This window comes from Elgaria multicarinata, chromosome 10, assembly GCF_023053635.1.
Source record: "Elgaria multicarinata webbii isolate HBS135686 ecotype San Diego chromosome 10, rElgMul1.1.pri, whole genome shotgun sequence".
In the NCBI taxonomy this organism is placed as follows: domain Eukaryota; kingdom Metazoa; phylum Chordata; class Lepidosauria; order Squamata; family Anguidae; genus Elgaria; species Elgaria multicarinata.
This window is the reverse complement of record NC_086180.1, coordinates 48,783,774-48,798,889: the sequence shown is the minus strand read 5'-3', so window position 1 is coordinate 48,798,889 and position 15,116 is coordinate 48,783,774. Positions and strand designations below refer to the sequence as shown.

At 40.3% G+C, this 15,116-nt stretch overlaps 1 protein-coding gene across 1 annotated transcript in view; it reads left to right on the top strand.

Moving 5' to 3' along the window:
- The window catches only part of IQCM (IQ motif containing M), a 106,881-nt gene that overhangs the window by 65,782 nt on the left and 25,983 nt on the right, over window positions 1–15,116 (top strand). The gene's annotated exons all lie outside the window — the stretch shown is intronic.

Below are 15,116 nucleotides of genomic sequence, written 5' to 3'. Positions count from 1 at the left end.
GGCACCTGAGGCATCTGCAGCTAAGGGCATCTGAGAATAATGTCACTCAAGGTCTTTAGGGAGGCCAGTTGAAAGAGATGGAAATAGAGAACCATGTGTCTGAGAATGGATATGCATCACTTGAGTCCAGTGATGTCCACAGAAGCCTTTAGTTCATTTAGTTCCCATGTAGTGGAAGACCATGCGAACATCCATTGAAAAACAGAAGAGCAGCACATAAGCAGAATGAATACACAAATAAACCAGGTTTTACCTGATTAGTCACAAATTGTGAACCAGTTGTTCAAAAAGTTAAAATGAATCAAATCTTATCCTTACTACCACTTCTAATATTAAGGGGGCACATCTTATGTTTCTCCCTTTATGCTTAAAATGAGCTAATTATGCTTCTTGCTAAAAAAAAAAAAAAAAAGTATAGTGACTATGCTCCAGATTCTTTATTTATTTATTTACTGCATTTCTATACCACCCAATAGCTGAAGGTCTCTGAGCAGTTCACAAAAATTAAAACCATAAAATACAACTTAGGTATAAAATTTAAAACACAATATAAAACTACAATATAAAAGTGCAACCAGAATAAAACTAAACATCAATGCAGAGATTTCAAAAACAGATTTAAAACTTCAAGTTAAAAGACTAGGATGGTAAAATGTTTAAATACTGGGAAAATAAAAAGGTCTTCACCTGGCATTGGAAAGAGTATAACGTAGGTGCCAGGTGAACCTCTCTGGGGAGTTCATTCCACAGATGGGGTGCCACACAGCAATTTCCTGGTTGATAACAAGATATATTTGTTAGATATGATGGCTTGACTGCAGTCCTCTTGGATCTGAATGCCAGGTGAGTTAATGTTAAAGCATTAATTATATCTGATCTTCTCAAGAACATCACGCTGCAAAACCAAAACCTAGCTGAATGATGAATGTGTGAATCTTTCCCAGTTATGTCCAACAAGGTACCAAGGGGCTTAAGGGGTGGTTGAGTGTGCAGTGGCCATGATCAACGATGATAACATTTTCCTGATTGGGTACCCTATCCAACATTCAACAGGATTTGAGTGTTACATAGTGGAATGGACAGTACACTAAGAGAATTCCTATCCTACTTTCTATCTCAGGTCCCCAACACCAGATGCAAACACTCAAATCCTGTTGACTGTTTGCATCTGGTGCTGGGGACCTGAGATAGGAGGTACGATAGAGATTCTGTTAGTGTACTGTACATTCCTGCGCTTAACATTCTCCCTGTTCAATCTGATGCAGATAGTCTTGGAGGTGATATTGAGAGCCCCAGGCATTTAGTTATGGGGGTCTGTCTTGTCGGGAGCAGCTTGGGACTTTATGGTTTCTGTGACAACCATGGATCTGGACCTGTCTCAGATTATACCTAGCCCTAAACATGTAGCAAGTTGCACATTAGACCTTGTTTTCTGTACTAGTTTAGAGGATAATGATCTCTAGGTAAGGGAGCCTAGAATGACTTGATAGTATTAGACAGATATTTACCTCATTTAGATTGATCTGGTGACCACCTGTAGTCCCTGCAGGGATGGAGACTTATTACCATAAACTATCCTCAGAGGTTAATGGATCCTTAGGGATTCCTGTGCTCTCTGTGGAAGGTTCCTGCAGATTTAACCAGCAGTCTTGTTGAAGCCCTGTCTAGGAGAGGAAATGTCTAGCTCCATCAATACAATTACACTCAATAGTGCTTGACCCAAATGTAAAGTCATGTCAGTCCCCTGATTTTCTGGAGAGCTTCAGGCAATGAAATAATAATGGGGGTTTCTACATGGAGCTTTTACTCCAGTTCTACTCCACCCCTAAGTCAATCGTGTCAGATGATGCATGCTGCTTTCCTTAGCTAGTGTAGCATTTTTGGCCCCCCGATACATTTTGTGATGGATTTCCCCATTAATGCAGATTCAATGCAGTTTGGGAGTCCATGTGACCTCAGCTGGCTTTGGCATGGGCTGGTGGAAGTGGCAGTAATTGGCCAAAGGGAAAGTTGTGTGGGATGTGGTCATGGTGAAAGCAAAGGGCTAAACATGGCTACCCGGATGTAATTCATTGCTTTCCATTGCACTTTGCCAAGTACAGGAGAGGGGAGCCAGCCTGCTGCTTTGAAATGGCGCTGTTGCGAATGTCAGCTCAATCACTGCCTTTCCAATCTTTGCATTATTTCCCAGTTGTGCACTTTCAATATAAGGTACTTCAGGCTTTCTTACTTTGCCGAGGTTGTTTTTATACTGTTGTTTTTATGTTTTTAAATTTTGTATACTTTTTTTAATGTTTACTGTTTTTAACTTTTGTAAACCGCCCAGAGAGCTTCGGCTATGGGTGATATATAAATGTAATAAATAAATAAATAATAAATAAATAAATAGGGGCACAGCTGCCACCGTGGGGAGAGAGAGGGATGTGAGGGTGGATGTTTGCATGTCTACTCAGAAGTTATTCTTCCATTTCACTTTATCAGCATGTGAATGATGGGGTCGGGGGGGGGGGGGAGCCTGTTGATTCAAAGCTTCACAACTATGAAGGAGCACAACTGAGAGAGGGTAGATGCCTGTTGATTCAAAGCTGTATAGGTGCATGGAAGCATCCTTTCACTGCTACAGAGTTCATGCAGGGCAGTATATCACACATTCAATCCTGCCCATGTGGTTGTTTCTTCACAACAGCGATGCTGCAGGTTTTTGTGGGGGATCAGCAATGAAAGAGGTGCCATGTAGAAAGCTCCCCTGTTAATATCAAGAGAATAGGTGGTGGAAAACTTGTGATGAGCATGACTGAACACAGGTAATAAACCATTACAGGTTGTGCTGGTGATGGTGGCAACCTCTCTGCTTAATTCATCACCACAGCAGCTGAAGAACACTGCCCAGTGGACCTTTTATGTTTGGTTAATAATCTATTGATATTGACCCACCAAACCAAGTAATAGATCTACACAGGTCTGATGTGACCAATTTACATTGCATTTCACATGCAGAATTGCTCTATTTCATTTTGAATTGTACACCACAGTTTTGTCAGAGATGGATGCAGCCAGAACATTTATTTTGAAAAGTAGGGGTGTGTACGGACCCCCCGCTCCGCCCCCTGGGCGGATCCGAAAATTTTGGATCGGCCCGCTCCGCTCTGCGCCGCTCCGTCCATACTCCGCTCCTCTTTGCCGTGGAGCTCCGGCTCTGAATCGGAGCTCCGCAGTGTAGGGGAGTGGTGCTAGGTAAGGCCGGGAGAGGAGGGCGGGGGGGTGTTACCGGGTTCTGCCGCTGTCACTGCCCGTGCGGCGACAGTGGCAGAGCCCGGTAAGGGACCAAGGGGGAGGGGGCCTTACCTGCCTCCATCCGCGGTCTGTCGACTTCTTCAATTGAGCCCGCGGTTCAGCCAGGAAGTCTGGGCCAGAAGTGCGGCCCCGACTTCCTGGTTGAACCGCGGGCTCAATTGAAGAAGCTGACGGACCGCAGACGGAGGCAGGTAAGGGAGAGGAGGGCAGGGGGGGTTTACCGGGCCCTGCCGCTGTCGCCGCATGGGCGACAGCGACAGCGGCAGGGCCCGGCAAACCCCACTTACCTTTCCGGCGGAGCTCCGGATCAAGGCAAAGGATCTGCCTTCACCTCAATCGTCTTCGCCACGCTCCGCCGGCCCCCCAATCCTCTTTGCCTCCGCCTTAAGGGGAGGCAAAGCAACCCGCTCCGCTTCTAATTCGCCGGTCTGATTAGAAGCAGAGCACATCCCTATTGAAAAGTAGCTTACAAATATCCATCATCATCATCATCATCATCATCTAGCTGTGATAAAGTGCATATAAAATTTTATATGTTGAAAGGTTAATTGTTAATAGAAATAATGACCAGGATAATGCGTGTGGTTCTATTTACCTAATACCTACATTTCTAGGGACAATTACCTGCTTAGTCATGCAATCTCAGCTTTATTTATTTATTTATTTATTACATTTATATACCACCCCACAGTCGAAGCTCTCTGGGCGGTTCACAAAAGTTAAAAGAATAAACATTAAAAAGTATACAAAATTTAAAAACCATCAGAAATATAAAAACAACAGTATAAAAACAACAGTATCCATTTATAAAACAACAGTTCTGGGGTCTGTTATGCTTTCTGCATAAATGGCAACATCAGCAACAAGACTTATAATATTGCTTATGAGGTCTTTGATTCCTGAAAGAATGGAGAGTTTATTCACCTTGAAGAGTTGATTTGAAATCCTGTGCATTCTTTGGAACGTTTTAAATGAAATTTGTACCTAAAGATATAGGACTGGATACAGGTGGCTAAGACCAACACAGTTGATTTCAGTGTGACTAAGTTAATCTGGATCAATTCCAGATATAGAACCTTCCTTTGACTGCAAGCTATTAAGGCCTCAATTTTACCAAATACCAACCAAAGAAGGGTGTTTTCTTATATTTGCCTACTAATCATTTGGTTGCATTGGAGAGAAACATGGTATAAATTCATAAATCTAGTCTCTTCAACGCCCATTTTATGGGTAGGGGCAAAAAAAATCCCTTTCCATTCAGTATACTACTGGTGGGTAATTAACATTTCTGTTAAATTCTAATTATAGTTCTTGTATCTCAGCCATTATGCTAATAGTGTTATTCAGTAGTATGTGAGATTGCATTCATTATCACTGGTGAGTTAAACCTTTATTAAAGAAAAAAATCCCTCAGGCCCCATTCTGGAGTTAAGTAATTATTCATTTGGTTTTATCCTTGCAATTAGCTTATATACTGTAGCGCTCATTGTGGAGCTTCTATACTTCCCTGAACAAGATCAACCCACCATGGTAAATAAATGCCTAACAGCTCCCAATGAGTTTCCTTTGAAGTATTTTATTATGTAATGAAATAAGGAATTGCAGTGCACTGGTGTGGCATCCTGCTTCCCAGCACAGTCAAAGACAAGAAATAATAATTTGGTGGGACTCAAGTTAAGCTGCAGCAAAAGGAGGAAAAACAACAAAAAAGCCACCATCCCTACATTAGTTCAAATCTATGGTGAATCCAACTATTAAGTTGATTGAGCTCTGATTCCTATCAGTGATATTGCATTAGATTGGGGTGCAAGGTTGGATAAATGCTGGTAATTCTAGGATTTCAGAAGCAGAAGTCACCAATAATGTTCCAAGTGCTTGCATCAAATGTTTCTTTGTTTTATGGACAATGCCATCAGTGTCTTCTCCTTATTGTAACTAAGCAGATGTCACAGAGAGGAAATTTGATGTTTTCCTGATTCTTGATTCTTTCTCTTCTCTCTTCCTCCAAATACTCCCACGTGGTTCCCAATATGTGGAGGAGGGGGAAAGCATATAACATCAATTTTTTAAAAAATTGCTCAATATATATACTGTATATATCTCAGCACATGAATCAGCAGAAGAGGGCTGTCTGCTCAGTTAATTGGAATCTAGCCTATTAGTTCCTGGAATGGCTAGTACATCTGTGTCTTTCAAATTAGTAGATTGGACAAATGCTATCTCTGAGCATAGCTCCATAATTTGTGACCCACTAAGTTGAAAGCAGCTTGTTAGCATTTCCATTGTTGGTCAGGGGCTTGATGAACCTCAAGCCTGGAAACTGTTTCTTTATTTTTCCATCCTTTCATTACTTACATCAATTGAAAAATATACAGCACTACAAACATAGGGAAAGATCCAGCAATGCACCACCTCTAGTGCTATTGATGTCGTGCTATTGGAAACCAATGCTTGCTCAATGTCTTGGGAATCTTGTCAAGCAATAGCAAGTGCTATTGAAGTTGTGCAAGTATTGGTTTCTGCTAGCACACCATCAAAAGAGCTGGCAGGAGCTCACTATTAGATCCTTCCCATACAATTAAACTAACAATGACCCAAGAGCCTGCCCAGGAGAGATCTGGGTCTACTTAACCTGGATGGTGCATTCAGTTATTATTTAAATGTATTTGGAATATGTAGAGTAAACTAGTAATCCAGCCTATCTATTTTCATTTCATTCACGCTCAGTGCTGTTTGATCTGGAGGGAAAGTTAGAAATGTAACCAGTGGTCTTAGTTAATGTCTTCCATATCCTGCCAATACTCACATGTTTGGGTTCATTAATAAATATAAGTCAAGGAAATTATAAACTGTGCGCAGAGTTATAGGCCCACATGGTGCTATAAAACATGATGTATTTTAGGTGCTTGCCTACTTCATCAGGAAGTTGAAGATTGCTTTGCTAATATCCATAAAGTGGCTTGGAACAGCAGTATGATATTTAAGTGCCAAATGCCATGTAAGAAGTCATTGCAATGGATTTAGGTTGTGTACTGTGAGAATTTACATGTCACTCATTTTAATTAGGATTTATTTGATCAAATTATATATCAGGCATTTTGTTTGTCAGGAATGTAAAGTAATGACTACATTCCCAAATCTTATAATGAAGTAAGTCCCATTGAGCTTATGGATGGGGTAGAGTTCTGCACCCACTGAAATTTGGGTCACAGGCATGCATCTAGTGGGGATGGAAGCAGGTAAGCCCAGGACCTGCTGCTTTCAGGTTTCAGAAATAAATAAATGCATCTGCATTGCTATCTTGAAGGCTGTGGGGCAGGTAATACAGGGGTCTGGGATAGCCAGGGGACTGTGCTAATCACGAGCCTAGCATCTCAATGACCTTCACATATGACTCCTCACTGCATTACAGAATACCTTTTGTACTGCATTCTCAGGACAGTCACTCAATATCCCAGGACAATTCAGACCCATCACAGAGTGTTATTGGGAAATGAAATGAAAATAAGGATAAATCTGTCAGTTTTGCTTTCTCCCTCATTCAAATTTTTAGTCTTTCTTTCTCTCCTGAATATGAATAAATCTGTTTTTAATATTGTATTTTAATGTTGTGGTACATTCTTATCAAAACTGAACTGGACCAAAATTCTTACCCATTCCTGTGTGGGACTATGTGAGGTCTCTGCATCACATCCATATATTATAGTCCTCTGATAAAGCAAAGGGGCATGTTTTATTTTTTTGTTTTATTTATTTGATCATTATATCCCACCTTAACATTTCTTTTAATCAAGGTGGCTTACAATCCAAAAGCAACAAATAATAGGCCATCACAATAAAAATGAAAAAGTTTTAAAATTAGAAAAGTTAGGAGTCCAGTGTATCAGATATGACCAGCATGAAACTCACTATTCAACTTATCTATACATCTTGAACAGCAGTGTGCCTACCTGCATCAAATTCCTTTCAAGTTAAGCTGAAGAAACTCTCATTAAAGGTACTTCTAGAGGCAAACTTCAGCACAAAATATAACTCAGTGACTGGGTTCAGATGATTATGAAGGGAGGAGACGCCATTGTGCCTTCTCCCTCCAGCCCTGCATGTGTGACTGCCATTTTCATAATTCCCCGTGATGCAGCATGGGTTGGCATATCTTCCGAACCTAGCACACAGTATGGTGGGGGTGGCTTCATACCCATCCTACAACCCAAGACTTGCAATGGGTTCAGATGAAATGGCAACTCATACTGTATCATGGGGAATCACGCAATGACCATCATGATGGCTTCTTCTCCCTATGCGATCATATAAAATTGTATAAAACAATTGTATAAAATGATTGCATAAAACAAAACTAAAAATCATTTATGGACAATTATGCAAAACAACTCAACATGAATATATCTAATATAGATAGTAAAGGTATCCTCTCTTCTTTTATAGTTTAAGCTTCTTCTTGTCCTAAGCATTTTTATAGCCAGAAGTGCTTTTGTTGTCCAAGCTCACAAATCCGTTAGAATCCCAATACTTAATTGTTTACAAAATGTCACTGTTGTCTTTTGTTTGCCAAATATCTGCCTCAAAAAGCCCTTCAGTGTTTCTTCAAGTGAAAACTTCTAAGTCCAGTACACTCCCAAGTTCCTCCATGACATCATAAAAGACACTAGTGTTTCTGGCTGAGTCTTAAGGGTTACCTACAACAACATTAGTAAAGGCATTTACTTCATTCATGTGTGTGTGGACTTTGTTTTGGAGCACCTTAATTATTTGTAGGCTAATAAGGCCATGATGCATTGTTACAAACAATGTTACAAACATAAAAAGAACATTGTACTACAGAGATTATTTTCAACCTTTTTATAACTAAAGCCATAAACAGTTACTTAGCCATCTATATTTCATAACCATGTTTTTTTTTAACCTTTAGGAACTTAATTTTTTTTGGTTCCCATGGCAATCTTGGATTTTGAAAATGCTCATCTATTCCACAAATGGATGGTAAAATAGTTTGAATAAATAAATAAATAAATAAATAAATAAATAAATAAATAACCAGGGGCTCATCTACAACAAGCAGGATATTCCATTATGAAAGTAGTATGAAAGCGGTATATAAAAGGCAGGAGCCACACTACTGCTTTATAGCGGTATTGAAGTGCACTGCAGGATCTACACTACTGTTTTATAGTGGTACTGAAGTGCACTGACAACTGTTGGGGCCCATGACACATCTACACCAAGCAAAATATAATACTATGAAAGTGGTATGAAAGCAGTATGTGATATGTGTCAATGGGCCCCAACAGTTGTCAGTGCACTTCAATACCGCTATAAAGCAGTAGTGTGGCTCCTGCCTTTTATGTACTGCTTTTATGTACTGCAATATCCTGCTTGGTGTAGATGAGCCCCAGCTGTCTGGTAGCTAGGCATATATTGGATTGCCATGAGAAATAAAAATGTACTACTGGTCTAAAAGCAACCAGTCACCTGAGATATAATATGTTAAACTTTTCATGTAATTGCTTCTCCACCATTAGCAAAAAGTTTTCTCTTTTATTATCACTCTTACTTTCTGCTGCTATTCAACTACGGTTGAATAGCAATACTATTCAACTAGCAATACTTAAAAAAAAACTTTTTAAAGGACTTTGGGTGTTTCTTGGTTTCTTGCCTACATTCAATAACACACCCTCTGTGGACAGTCCCACAGTAGCTCCATGCTTTTAAATGTTTTTGGAATTGATTGGGACACACACACACACACACAAACTGTACAGTATCCTGCTTTCCAATATATTTCAATAAATCACAGTGATTGCAATACATTCCTTTATCAAGATATATAAGATTCATGGAGTTTTATTGTCTTTATGCAGATTTTCAACTTATCTTTGGCATTCATCTCTAATTGAGGCAACCATTTAAAAAGTCATTCAAAGATTCTCTTATGCTTTCATCCTGTCTATGTTTTGTTTCCGCACAGTAAGAACCATGATCTATTAATCCTTTGCATAACTGGAAGACTAACAGATATCCTAAGCAACAGCTTTCAGAGGAATGAAAAAATCAACTTCATGTCATTTATCTTTTGTTGCAGTCAAAACAATTGGAGGAAAAAGACATTGGTCATTTGATATATCACTGAATATGTAGTCATAAAACTTGTGTAGCTTCTGAGCTTAATAAATTACCAATGTCATTATAAAATAAGTTATAGGAAAGTATTGATGGGATCTGTCGTTCTGCTGTAACCAAACAGCTATAACAGGGTTTTCTGTTAAATACTACACTCTATCCCTGCTTACCTGAGTAATGAGACCTTCTAGAGCTATGCTATCAAAGTCTGATTTCCTTTGGATGAGAGAACACTGGAGACTTAATGAAATTTTTGTAATGCATGCTTTAGTTAGAAATATACAAGCTGAACAGGAGTGGGCAACTTGTGGCCCTCCAGAACTTTTGACCTACAACTCCCATCAGCTCTAGCCAGTATAACTAATGGTGAAAGATCATGGGAGTTGTAGGCCAAAATATCTGGAGTTGCCCATTCCTAAAGTTGCCTATTATTATTATTATTATTATTATTATTATTATTATTATTATTATTATTAAAACATGGAGGCAAAGAGCAGGCAATACTAAAAGGTAGCAGATCTGCTACTCCACATCAGAGTCCTAGGGAGAGGCCCTGTAGTCCCAAGGTGTCTTCAGACAACTCATACAGTCCTCTCTGCCCATATTGTTTCCAAATTGCAAACTAGCAACAACAACACACAAACATATTTACATCTTAACAATAATGCCTTTAAACACATTTGAGTATACGTCACACTGTACCAAGAATTAAATGGTAACCCCTCCAGATGTTCTTAGGGAAATGTGTTAATGATCATAATTTTGAGAAGTCCTTACATGGTCACAGATTATATAGTTAGGTTGATCAGTGGGATTCCAGCACTGTAAAAAGAACTACGCATGCACAGACCTAGCTGCAGTGCACATGCACTCTTGGATGTGGGTCGCTATGTCTATAAGCAGCATCCACACATTTTAAAAGTCCTTCTTGATATGAGGATAAATTCTGGGCTGCCATCATGTGGAGACAAAGTTGTGAGAATGAGCTATTGGAAAGGGTTGTTTTTTTCTCTGACAATCCTTAGTTTAGATGTCATAATTCCTATATCTTGTTTTCCAGTTTATTAGATCAGCCATTTTCCTATTTTTGTCTTTTTTCAGATAAGCAATTTATCTCCTCCCCCATTCCTTGGGGTTTTAGCTGTAATTTATTAATATTTAACACTTTTAGCTAGTGGTTTTAGGTGTACTGCTGCTCTAGATCTTAGAATTAATTTTTCCTGGATTTTGTCAGTTTTCTGCTAGCTATCATATGACCTATTCAAGCATAGCTGGAGAAGTTCTTTTTACTCATATCTTTAAAGAAATCTGTGTAATTTGAGGAGAATTGAAAAATGATCATCTGGATTGGACCCAACATTTTGCATTGATTAGCTGAGGTAATGCAATATGAATGCTAATAAAGGTGATTGGAAACATAGACTAAAATACAAATATATTACCACTATTACTTTAAGTGTGATTAAAGCTTTCTACTCTAGGCCATACACATCCATTATATGCCATGAGTTAGAAAATAAAGAGTCTCTTTCTATAGGATAGATAACACTTTCCCTGCACTAATACTGTGTATGAGCAAGTATCTTTTTTTCATTCAGAGTTGAACAGAGTGAAGGCAATAATTTGTAACAGTTCATAGGTAGCCCATCTACCTCCATCCAAACTGATGTGATGCAGGCCATCTACCTTCCTCCAAGCACCATATTCTCCTCTGGTCCTACTCCACACACCTCTCATTTTAGCCTAGGACTAGCATAGAAAATTAGATGCAAGGGACAAGATATCAAATCTGTTGTGCAGCATCCACAGAGATCTGCGAATCATGCAACAAATGAGCAACTTCTTGTCCCTGCTCAATGAATTGACATCACTTTTCTTTCATCTCCAAAGAAGGATGTTTTCATATGTAAGGTTGGGTGAATGCCATACTCCTTGGCTCCCAAACCCATTGGGGTTGTGCAAGCATGCCCCCTACCTGTGGTTGCCTGTGGAGCATGTTGCATAAATATGATAGGTTTCTGAGCCTTCCCTTCTGCTATCAGTTGCCTCCTTTGTAAGTCCTGTAGCTTCATCACACCAGCGTTATACTGTGCAATCACTGCGAATTGTGTGCAAAGGACTCCAAAGTTTTCCATCTTATAATCTGCTTTGACTGTGAAGCACTCCCATGCATCCTGCTTTAATTGTGCTTCTTAGCCAAAAGAACTGACGTATTTTTCTACCCCTTTAGGAGCGAATCTTTTGTTGTTCTCTGAGCGGCTACTGGGGGTGCAGGAGGATTAAATACAAATTAAACAAATGCTTACATCTGCGTAAATTTTAAAGATAAAGACATCAAGATTGGCACAGTAATAGATATTAAGGAGGGCTTTAAGAATACCAAATTTGAATTGGATTGGGTCATCCATTGATTTTTTTTAATGATTTTTTTACATTTCTCCCCCTTAAACCCTTTTCCTGGTATGCCAAGGATTTTAGGAGTGCCACCGCCCGGGGTGTGATTTAGCTAACAACAACAACAGCTTTACACTTTGGGGATAATTCGAGGGAAACGGGAACATGGGATGAAGCTCCTGGTTTCCCCCATTTCTCTAAGTTTACAAAGAAATGTGTGGAGGAATGGGGATGATATCAGGTGGAAGTAGCCTGCCTGAAGATGGAGAGCCGCCAGCAAGGTTCTCTATGGCTGCAAATGGTGCTGTGTTTTTTACTTCCTGCTGCTAAATTTATTTATTTTTATTTTATTTTATTACATTTACAGTATATACTGCCCCATAGCTGAAGCTCTCTGGGTGGTTTACAAAAGTTAAAAACAATGAATCATTGGGCCTTTGATACCCCACTGGGAAAAAGACACTTTTTTTTGCCACCAGCCACTTTCTATCTTCAGGGAGGCTTCCTCTGCTTACTATCATCTCTCTTTCCTCCAAGTGAGTCTTTTTTTGGTCATCCTTTGGGAAGGGAGGAGGCTGGACAGATGGGGTGCAGGTCAGTGTGAGCTCAATGGATGAATGCAATGAAGGCTTACTTGTGGTGGTGGTGGTGGTGGTGGGGTAGCTGTGCTCTCTTCAATTGGGCTTGGACAAAGACTTTTGTCCAAGCCCAATTTGTCCAAGCCCATTTGAACAAAGACTTTTGCATAGTTGAGCACCCCCAGACAAAGTTTCATAACACACATGTTGTGACTAATGAATCAAGTATATTAAAAATGGAGAAAGCTGTAAATAAAGCTGGCCTTGACTATGAGCATCATCAGACGAGCATTTCATAGCATGCTCATTACTGGGCACTCACAGATTTCATAGAATCATAGATCATAGAATAGCAGAGTTGGAAGGGTCCTACAAGGCCATCTAGTCCAACCCCCTGTTCAATGCAGGAATCCACCCTAAAGCATCCCTGACAGATGGTTGTCCAGCTGCCTCTTGAAGGCCTCTAGTGTGGGAGAGCCCACAACCTCCCTAGGTAACTGATTCCACCGTCGCACTGCTCTAACAGTCAGGAAGTTTTTCCTGATGTCCAGCCGGAATCTGGCTTCCTTTAACTTGAGCCCATTATTCCGTGTCCTGCACTCTGGGAGGATCAAGAAGAGATCCTGGCCCTCCTCTGTGTGACAACCTTTTAAGTATTTGAAGAGTGCTATCATGTCTCCCCTCAGTCGTCTCTTCTCCAGGCTAAACATGCCCAGTTCTTTCAGTCTCTCTTCATAGGGCTTTGTTTCTAGACCCCTGATCATCCTGGTTGCCCTCTTCTGAACACGCTCCAGCTTGTCTGCATCCTTCTTGAATTGTGGAGCCCAGAACTGGACACAATACTCTGTATTCGGCCCTAACCAGGGCCGAATACAGAGGAACCAGTACCTCACGTGATTTGGAAGCTATACTTCTATTAATGCAGCCCAAAATAGCATTGGCCTTTCTTGCAGCCATATCGCACTGTTGGCTCATATTCAGCTTGCGATCTACAACAATTCCAAGATCTTTCTCATTTGTAGTATTGCTGAGCCAAGTGTCCCCCATCTTGTAACTGTGCATTTGGTTTCTATTCCTTAAATGTAGAACTTGGCATTTATCCCTATTAAATTTCATTCTGTTGTTTTCAGCCCAGCACTCCAGCCTATCAAGATCACTTTGAAGTTTGTTTCTGTCTTCCAGGGTATTAGCTATCCCACCCAATTTTGTGTCATCTGCAAATTTAATCAGCGTTCCCTGCACCTCCTCGTTCAAATCATTAATAAAAATGTTGAAGAGCACTGGGCCCAGGACTGAGCCCTGCGGTACCCCACTCGTTGCCTCTCCCCAGTTTGAGAAGGTTCCATTGATAAGTACTCTTTGAGTCCGATTCTGTAGCCAACTGTGAATCCACCTAATAGTTGTTCCATCTAGCCCACTTTTAGCTAGTTTGTTAATCAGAATGTCATGTGGTACTTTGTCAAAAGCTTTGCTGAAGTCAAGATATATGACGTCCACAGCATTCCCACAGTCCACAAGGGAGGTTATCCTATCAAAAAATGAGATCAAATTAGTCTGACAGGATTTGTTCCTGACAAATCCATGTTGGCTTCTAGTAATCACTGCATTGATTTCAAGGTGTTTACAGATTGACTTCTTTATAATCTGCTCCAGAATTTTCCCAGGGATGGATGTCAGACTGACTGGTCTGTAGTTCCCAGGTTCCTCCTTTTTGCCCTTTTTGAAGATAGGGACAATGTTAGCCCTCCTCCAGTCGTCCGGCACCTCACCCGTCTTCCATGATTTTGCAAAGATAATAGACAAAGGTTCTGAGAGTTCTTCCGCTAGCTCCTTCATTACTCTAGGATGCAGTTCATCGGGCCCTGGGGATTTGAACTCATTCAAGGAAATTAGGTGTTCTTTGACCATTTGTTTATCAATTTCAAACTGCAATCCTGCTCCCTCAACTTCTGCTTCACTTTTTCCAGGGGGGTCATTGACCCGCTTTTGGAAGAAGACCGAGGCAAAGTAGGAATTGAGCACTTCAGCCTTTTCTTTGTCGTCTGTTATCGATTTGCCATCCTCATTAAGCAGCTGAACCACCATTTCTTTCCTCTGTCTTTTACTACTCACGTATCTGAAGAAAGCCTTTTTATTGCTTTTAGCATACCTCGCTAATCTCAGCTCATTCACAGCTTTAGCCTTCCTGACTCCATTTCGGCACTTCTGCGCCACTTGTCTGTACTCTTCTTTTGTAGCCTGGCCTTCCTTCCACTTCCTATATGTATCCCTTTTTGTTTTCAGGTCATCTCTAAGCTTTTTGTGGAGCCACATTGGATTCCTCTGTTGTCTTCTATCTTTTTTCCTTGTTGGAATTGTTTGTAACTGTGCCTTTAAAATTTCATTTTTTAAATACTCCCACCCATCCTGCACTCCTTTTCTCATTAGGCTCCCTTGCCACGGGACCTTACTTATTATAGTTCTGAGTTTATTAAAATCAGCTTTCCTAAAATCCAGAGTACGTGTATTGTCTCCTTCATAATCAAGAATTCAAGTATGACGTGGTCACTTTCCCCCAGAGTTCCCGTAACTGCCACTTTATCCACTAAGTCATCCCTATTGGTCAATAACAAGTCAAGGATTGCCGATCCTCTAGTTCCTTCCACCACTTTCTGTAAGAGAAAGTTATCACCCATACATGTCAGGAATTTCTTGGAAGGGCCGCTTTTGGCAGTA